This window comes from Pongo abelii, chromosome 9 (genome assembly GCF_028885655.2).
Source record: "Pongo abelii isolate AG06213 chromosome 9, NHGRI_mPonAbe1-v2.0_pri, whole genome shotgun sequence".
In the NCBI taxonomy this organism is placed as follows: Eukaryota; Metazoa; Chordata; class Mammalia; order Primates; family Hominidae; genus Pongo; species Pongo abelii.
In genome coordinates, this window is record NC_071994.2 from 101191702 (window position 1) to 101200424 (window position 8723).

The window sequence follows — 8723 nt, forward strand, 5'->3', positions numbered from 1 at the left end:
GGAATTGCAATTAAGAGAACCAAACAAGGTGAAACTTGCATACTGACTTTTGTATCACAAGCTATGTTTGTAACACAAGTGGTTATATATTTTAAAAAACTAAACTCAGTGTCTTATTTTCAGTGAAGGTTTATGTTCTTAATTTTTTTCAAGTCAATTAAAATAAATGAATGATTTAAGGTTTCTATACAATTTGGGATGATAGTCTAATTCCTGTTACATTGATAACTTAAAAAACATTAATTTATACATGTTTTAATATAATAAACACTCTGAACTGGTTTTATCTGTAGTTTATACAAAATCTATATTTTGTCATATTATGCCTTTGGTTATAATTCTTCAGAGCTTACTTTTCAACATAAAATAAAATTTAAATTTTCTACAAAGCCTTGCATGAACTGATCCTTGCCATTTCTTCCAATGTAGCCTACATTCTCCTGTGTCCAGAATTGGTTCCTTCTGGTGGGTTCTTGGACTCGCTGACTTCAAGAATGATGCCACAGACCCTAGCAGTGAGTGTTACAGTTCATAAAGGTGGTGCTTCCGCAGTTGCTTGTTCCTCCCAGTGGGCTCGTAGTCTCCCTGGCTTCAGGAGTGAAGCTGCAGACCTTCGCGGTGAGTGTTACAGTTCATAAAGGTGGCATCTTTGGAGTTGTTCCTTCCTCCTGGTGGGTACATAGTCTTGCTGGCTTCAGAAGTGAAACTGCAAACCTCTGAGGTGACTGTTACAGCTCATAAATATAGTGTAGACCTAAAGAGTGAGCAACAACAAGAATTGCCATGAAGAGCAAAAGAATAAACCTTACACAGCTTAGAAATTGACCCCAGTTGGTTGCCACTGCTGGCTTGGGTGGCCTACTTTTATTCCCTTATTTGGCCCCACCCACATCCTGCTGATTGGTCCATTTTACAGAGTGCTGATTGGTCCATTTTACAGGGTGCTGATTGGTCCATTTTTACAGAGTGCTGATTGGTGCGTTTACAAACCTTTAGCTAGACACAGAGTGCTGATTGGTGCATTTACAATCCTTTAGCTAGACAGAAAAGTTCTCCAAGTCCCCACCGGACCCAGAAGCCCAGCCGGCTTCACCTCTGACTACTCCTGCCCCTAAGACTTGTATTCTGTCTTCTAAATGCCTCCAAAACTCCAAGGTCTGGTCTGACTTATTCCATTTTTATGCATTGCCATGTTTATAACAGTACACTCCCCACCATCATCTTTAAAACTTACAAGTATCTCTTTCAATTTTTTAACTTAAATTTCACTGAGACATTTTCTAACCATACAATATAAAGGCATTTCAGCCTTCCCTCAGTTATATCATGTTTCATGCCTTTATATATTTTACCCAACAGCAGTTATTCTACTCTGTGATTCTTACTTTGTTTTTGTTTGATTGGTTTTGCTTTGTTAGAATATAAACTTGATGAGGGAAATAATTCTGACTATATTGTTCACATTCCTTTCATCATTAGTAGTTAGCACTGAGCAGTCACTTAGTGAATGTTCTTTGAATTAATGGAAATGAGAAGGAAAGGTGGAAAGGAAGGAAAAAGGAAGTGAGGGAGGTAGAGAGAGAATGTGTAAGCTTAGAAAGCACTGTATTTATTTTTCTTTTTTAAGCTTTAACTCATTGTTTAATCTGTAATAAGGTGAAACATAATCCTCTGTGTGAAGAAAGGCACTTCATGTAATTTTGACATTTTTAGGAGTTTCCAAATTGACCTATTATTGATGTTTATGTTACTTTAGAGAGAAATTAATGAGAATTTCATATATTGAGCAATATATACAATTTTGTACATCTAGAACAAAGAGTGATAAACCTCCCAGCTAGATTCCCTATTGCACAAGTTGACAAAAATCTCCCAGAGCCCACAAGATGCATCTATAAAATAATGGGGTATTTTTTTATAAGAATAATACCTCTGTCTTGATTGCCCTATTTTTTTTTTTTTACAATTAGGATTTTATTTTTCTTTTTTGCTGATGCACAATAATTGTACATATTTATGGAGTGCATATGTTATTTCAATATATGCATACAGTGTACATTGATCAAATCAGGGTAATTAGAATATCCATCACCTCAAACATGTATCATTTCATTCTTCACATGCAGTTATTTTGAAATATACAATGAATTATTGTCACTTACAATCATTCTACTGTGATATCCAACAGGAGTACTTAGTCATTCTATCTCACTTTAGTTTCGTACTCATTAACCAGCCTCTCATTATCCTCACTTCCTAACCTAAACTTCCTGGCCTTTGGTATCTATCATTCTATTCTCTACCTCCATAAGATCAACTTTTTACTTCACACATATAAGTGAGAACATGTGATATTTGTTTCTCTGTGCCTTGCTTCAGTTAACATAATGTCCTCCAGTTCCATCAATGTTGCTACAAATGACAGAATTTTATTCTTTGTAATGGCTAAATGATATTCCATTGTGTATGTATACCACATTTTCTTTATCTGTTCATCTATTGGTGGACATATGCTGAATTCATATCTTGGCTATTGTGAACATAGCTGCAATATATATCTCTTCCATGTACTTATTTTCTTTCTTTCAGATATATACCCAGCAGTGAGATTGCTGAATCATATGGTAGATCTATTTTTAGTTTTTTGAAGAACTTTCTTACTATTTCCCATAGCGGTTGTTCTAATTTACATTCCCACCACCCGTGTGTTTTTCCCTATGAATGCATCCTCATCAGCATTTTGTTATTTTTTGCCTTTTTAAAATTATTATTCTTATACTTTAAGTTTTAGGGTACATGTGTACAATGTGCAGGTTAGTTACATATGTATACACGTGCCATGCTGGTGTGCTGCACCCATTAACTCGCCATTTAGCATTAGGTATATCTCCTAATGCTATCCCTCCCCCATCCCCTCACCCCACAACAGTCCCCAGAGTGTGATGTTCCCCTTCCTGTGTCCATGTGTTCTCATTGTTCAATTCCCATCTATGAGTGAGAACATGCGGTGTTTGGTTTTTTGTCCTTGTGATAGTTTACTGAGAATGATGATTTCCAGTTTCATCCATGTCCCTACAAAGGATATGAACTCATCATTTTTTATGGCTGCTATAAAGACACATGCACGTGTATGTTTATTTTTTGCCTTTTTTTACAATAGCCATTTTAACTGGAATGATATCTCATTCTGGTTTTGAGCTGCATTTCTTTGATGATTAGTGATCTCCAACATTTTTTCATATACATGTTGTTCATTTGTATGTTTTGTGAAATGTCTATTTGGATTTTTTTCTCATTTTAATTTGACTATTATTATTTTTTTTAACTTTTGAGCTGTTTGAGTTTCTTTTATATTGTGGTTATTAATCCCTTGTCAGATGAATAGTTTACAAATATTTTCTCCTATTATGTGGCTTGCCACTTTTTTGTTGTTTCCTTTGCTGTGCAGCAGCTTTGCAGCTTGATGTAATCCCTTATGTCTATTTTTTTTTTTGCCTGTGTTTTTGAAATCTTAGCCCCAAAATCTTTACCCAAACCAATGTTCTGAAGCACTTCCCCAGTGTTTTCTTCTAGTAATTTCAGTTTCAGATCTTACATTAGAGTATTTAATCCATTTTGAGTTGATTTTTTGTATATAGTGTGAGATAGGGGTCTAGTTTTATTCTTCATATGGATACACAGTGTTCTTAGCAACATTTATTAAACAGATTCTCCTTTCCCCAATATATGTTTCTAAGATCTTTGTTATAAATGAGTTGGCTGTAAATGTGTGGCTCCATACTTGGATTTCTATTTAATTTCTTTGGTCTATGTGTCTGGTTTTACGGCAGTACTGTGCTGTTTTGTTTACAATGTTTGGAACATATTTTGACATCAGGTAGTGTGATGCTTCCAGCTTTGTTCTTTTTAATCAGGATTGCCTTGGCTATATGTGGTCTTTTCTGGTGCCATATAAATTTTAGGATTTTTTTTCTACATTTTTTTCTTCTACTGAAAAATGGCATTTGTATTTTGATAGGGATTGCATTGAATCTCTAGATTGCTTTTGGTAGTGTGGTCATTTTAACAATATTAATTCTTTTAAGCTATGAACACAGGAAATGATTTCACTATTTGTGACCCCTTCAATTTCCTTCATCAGTGTTTTACAGTTTTCTTTGTAGAGATCTTTCACTTCCTTGGTTAAATTTATTCCTATGTATTTTGTAGTTATTGTAAATGGGATTACTGTCTTGACTTTTTTCAGATTACTCACTATTGGTGTATAGAAATGCTACTGATTTTTGTATGTTGATTTTGAATAAAGCAAATTTACTGAATTCAGTTACTAGTTCTAACAGTATTTTGGTGGAATCTTTAAGTTTTTCTAAATAGAAGATTATGTCATCTGCAAACAGGGACAATTTCACTTTTTCTTGCTTAATTAGTCTGTTTAGGACTTTCAGTTCTGTATTGAATAAAAGTAGTGAAAGTGGGCATCCTTGTCTTTTTTTGAGATCTTAGAGGAAAGGCTTTTAATTTTCTCCCATTCAGTATTATATTAACTGTGGGTTTAACATATATGGCCTTAATTGTTTTGATATCTGTTCCTTCTACACCAAGTTTTTTGAGAGTTTTAATCATGAATGGATGTTAAATTTTATTGAATATCATTAATATCAATTTTTCTCAAACTATTTCAAAACACTAAAGAGGAGGGATTACATCCAAACTCATTTAAAAGGTCAGCATAACCCTGATGCCAAAATAATAGATGCTCTCTCAGCATCTATTGAAATAATCATATGATTTTTGTTCTTGATTCTTTTAATGTAATATGTGGCATTTATTGATTGGTGTACAGTGAATCATCCTTGAATCCCTATGATGAATCCACTTGATCACCATGAATGAACTTTTCAGTGTGTTGTTGAATTTGGTTTACTGGTAGTTTGTTGAAGATTTTTGCATCTATGTTCATCAGGATTATTGACCCGTAGTTTTCTTTCTCCATTATGTTTTTGTATGGTTTTGGCATCAGGGTTATGCTGACCTTTTAGATGAGTTTAGATGTAATCCCTCCTCTTTAATGTTTCGAAATAGTTTGAAAAAAATTGATATTAATGATGCTTTTAATGTTTTGTAAAATCTAGCAGCTAATCATTCAGTCCCTGGGCTTTTCTTTGGTGAGACATCTTTTATTACTGCTTTGATCTCATTACTTATTATCAGTCTTTTCAGAATTTCTGTTTTTTTCACGGTTCAATCTTCGTCAGTTGTATGTCCAGAAATTTATCTATTTCTTCTAAGTTTCCTAATAGTTTCTGATGATCCTTTGTATTTCTGTGGTATCAATTTTAATGTCTCTTTTTTCATCTCTGATTTTATTAATTTGAATCTTCTCTTTTTTTAGTTATTCTAGTTTCTCAAGTCTATCTTTTTAAAGGCCAACTTTTTGTTTTATTGATGTTTTTGCAATATTTTTAGTCTAAAATTTATTTACTTCTGTTCTGTATTTTTATTTTTTTTCTCTTACTGGGTTTGGAAGATTTTCTTTTCATTTGTTCTTGTGTTTTTTTTTTTTTTTAGTCCATTGTGGTGTATCATTAGTTTGTTTATTTTAAGTCTTTCTCCTTTTTTGATGTTGACATTTATTGATATAACCTTCCCTCAGAACTATTTTTGCTGTATCCCATAGGTTTTGGTATGTTGTGATTTCATTTTTATTTATCTCAAGAAATTTTAATATTTACTTTCAAATTTCTCCCTTGATCCATTTGTCATTTAAGAGCATGTTGTTTAGTTTCCATAAATTTGTACAGTTTCCAATATTCTTCTGTTATTTATTTCTAGTTTTATATCATTGTGGTCAGAAAAGATACTTGATATGATTTTCATTTATTTAAATTTACTAAGACCTGCTTTTTACCTAACATATGGTTTATCCTGAAGAATATTCCATGTGATGTTGAGAAATACGTGTATTCTGCAGCTGTTGGAGTGTTCTTTAAATGCTTGTTTAAATATATCTACTTCATTTTGTCTATAGTGCAGTTTAAATTCAATGTTTGTTAATTTTTTGACTGAATGATCTGTCCATTGCTGAAAGTGAGGTGTGGAACAGCCTTATTATTACTGTATTGCAGTCAGCCTCTCCCTTTAGGTCTATTAATATTTGTTTCATATATTTAAGTGCTCTAGTATTGGTTGCATATGTGTCTATAATTGTTATATCTTCTTGCTATGTTGACACTTTTTCATTATATAATGGCCTTCTTTGCCCTTTTGTTTTTTACTTAAACTCTACTTTATATGATATAAGAATAGCTACTCCTATTCTTTTTTGTTTCCATTTTCATGGAGTAACTTTTTCCATCTCTTCACTCTCAGTCTGTGTGCCAACATATGTGAGGTGAGTTTCTTGTAGACAGTATACATTATATATTTGGATTTTAAAAAATCCATCAGCCACTCTGTCTTTTAGCTGGATAATTGAAATTATTTATATTGATAGGTCTGGCTTTATTACTGCCATCTTATTACTTGTTTCTGATTGTTAGATCCTTCTTTTTTTCTGTCTTTCCTAGTTGTTAAGTGATTTTCTTTCTTCTGTTTGATTAATTCTGCTGTTAGAGCTTTCTAATAAATTTTTCAGATTAATTATTATATTCCTAATTTCTAGGATTTCTGTTTTTCTCAAATTTTGTCTATATCTTTGACCAGCTTCCAGCCTGGAAATTTGGATTTTTTTCCAAATTTCATTTCGTTTTCTATCTGTACTTTTGTGTAATTCCCTGAAATTCTTAAGAGTTTTATTCTGAATTCTCTGACCTTGCATAAATTTTTAGTGCTTCTTTGTTCTTTGCTAGAACTCCATTGGTTTATTTTGGTGGTGTCACATTTCTTGAGTTTTTGCAATCCTTGTGACTTTCTGTTGGTGCCTGTGCATTACAATAATCACTTTTTCTAGTTTTGCAGGTGTTCTTTGGTGGTGGTAGTGTTTTTTTTTTTTCTGCTTAGTATTGGAACTTGAAATCTGGCCTGTGATTTCTTCCAATTTTGAGGAAGACTATTAGTGAACACCAGAACTAAAACACTTCACTGGAACTGACTTGTTGCCATGGTATGTTATTTCCAGTCTGGGGAAAACTTACAGTGCTCACAGAAACCTAAATACTGCTCCGGAACTAAATCACTTCTTTCCTATTTTTTCCTAATCTGGGGAAGGCTTATAGTGAGCACCAAAATTTAAACTTTGCCCCAGAGGAATATTGCTGTCCTATCATTTTATTTTCCCCATTCTAGGGAAGGCTTAAGTGGGCACTGAAGCAAGCCTGACCCTTTAATTGTTTCTGAGTCAGTAGTAACCTCCACAAGAGCACCTGGGCTTTGTGAAAAATACAACCGGGGATTCATACCTTGCTGTAGATTGTGTCTATGCAGCAATATGGTGCTGGTCAGTCTCTTCAATTTGGCATACCCAGTGATCTCAGCACGGAGCAGCCATTGAGATCCATGTGCCAAAGGCTGCAATTATTGCCCTGCTCTTTGTATGTAACTAACCCGTGGTAGTCCAGCCCTCTTGGTACTCTCATTGGTTGCCATGAGATGGGACCAAAGTTGGCTTACCACAAAGATTCCCAGAAGAACAGGAAAATAAAATGTCTACCTAAAATTTCCTCCTCTCACCTCAGAAACCATGAGTCTTAGAAAATTCTCTGTGAGTAGCATTATGCTGGCTTGGAGGAGGGGCCATTATAGTCTGAAATTACTCATCATGTTTTTTTTTTTCTAAATTCTGTGACCCAGGGAGTTTTTCCACTTCTCTGAGTTCTGGTGAATTCATGGTTGTATCTTTTTATATGAATAATTTCTTTTTATATTTTTGTTGGGGGAGTCATGCCGTGGAATCTTCTGTTCTGCCATCTTGCTGATGTTCCTCAGCCTTATCAGTTCTTCATTATCATGATGATACTTCTGAGATAGAAAATATTAGGAAAACAAACAAAATAGCAGTCAGTAAAAAATAAAATGAAAAGACAAGTGTTATTATAAAATCTATTGTGTGAGATTTATAATTATTTCAGAATGTCAGAAAATTTTCCTCCAATCCCTATATCTTTTTGTACCATTTTATTGAAAATAAATGTAAAGTAAGACTAAGAATTATCTAAGAGTAAGAATTAGTTACACTTTATAGATGCAGTACATCAGATTGGAAAGACAATAACTATTTTCTGATACTGGCATTTATATTTATTCATGTATGCATTATCTGTTCTCTGATTATTTTCTAAGCTTACTAAAGAGACTTCTACTAAACATCTCTGTTCTCAAAATTGTTAATTGCATTTCAAATCTTTACCCTACCTACTTAGGCTTTTCTATATCTTTTTAATAATGAGCCTTCAAGTATTAAAGTTGGGCTTTGTCATTTGTAGAAAAAGAACAAAAGACATGTTGCATTTTTTTGTCTTTTCCAACTATTAATTTTAATTGCCTTCGTAAAAGCATTAGTTAAAGAAAACAGCTTCAATACTATAGATGTATTTTCTAAGCTTACCATTTCTGAGTGTACATCACACATGGAATCTTTATCTATGCTACTATTTTTACAGTTTAAGTAATTAACATATGGCAGCCTGCTTCACCAAGAGTGGTTTTTGAAGATAAAGCATCTGATTTGATTTTGATTCAAGTCTTAACTGAGTCTTATAAGGACTATCTTCCGAATCATAAACATT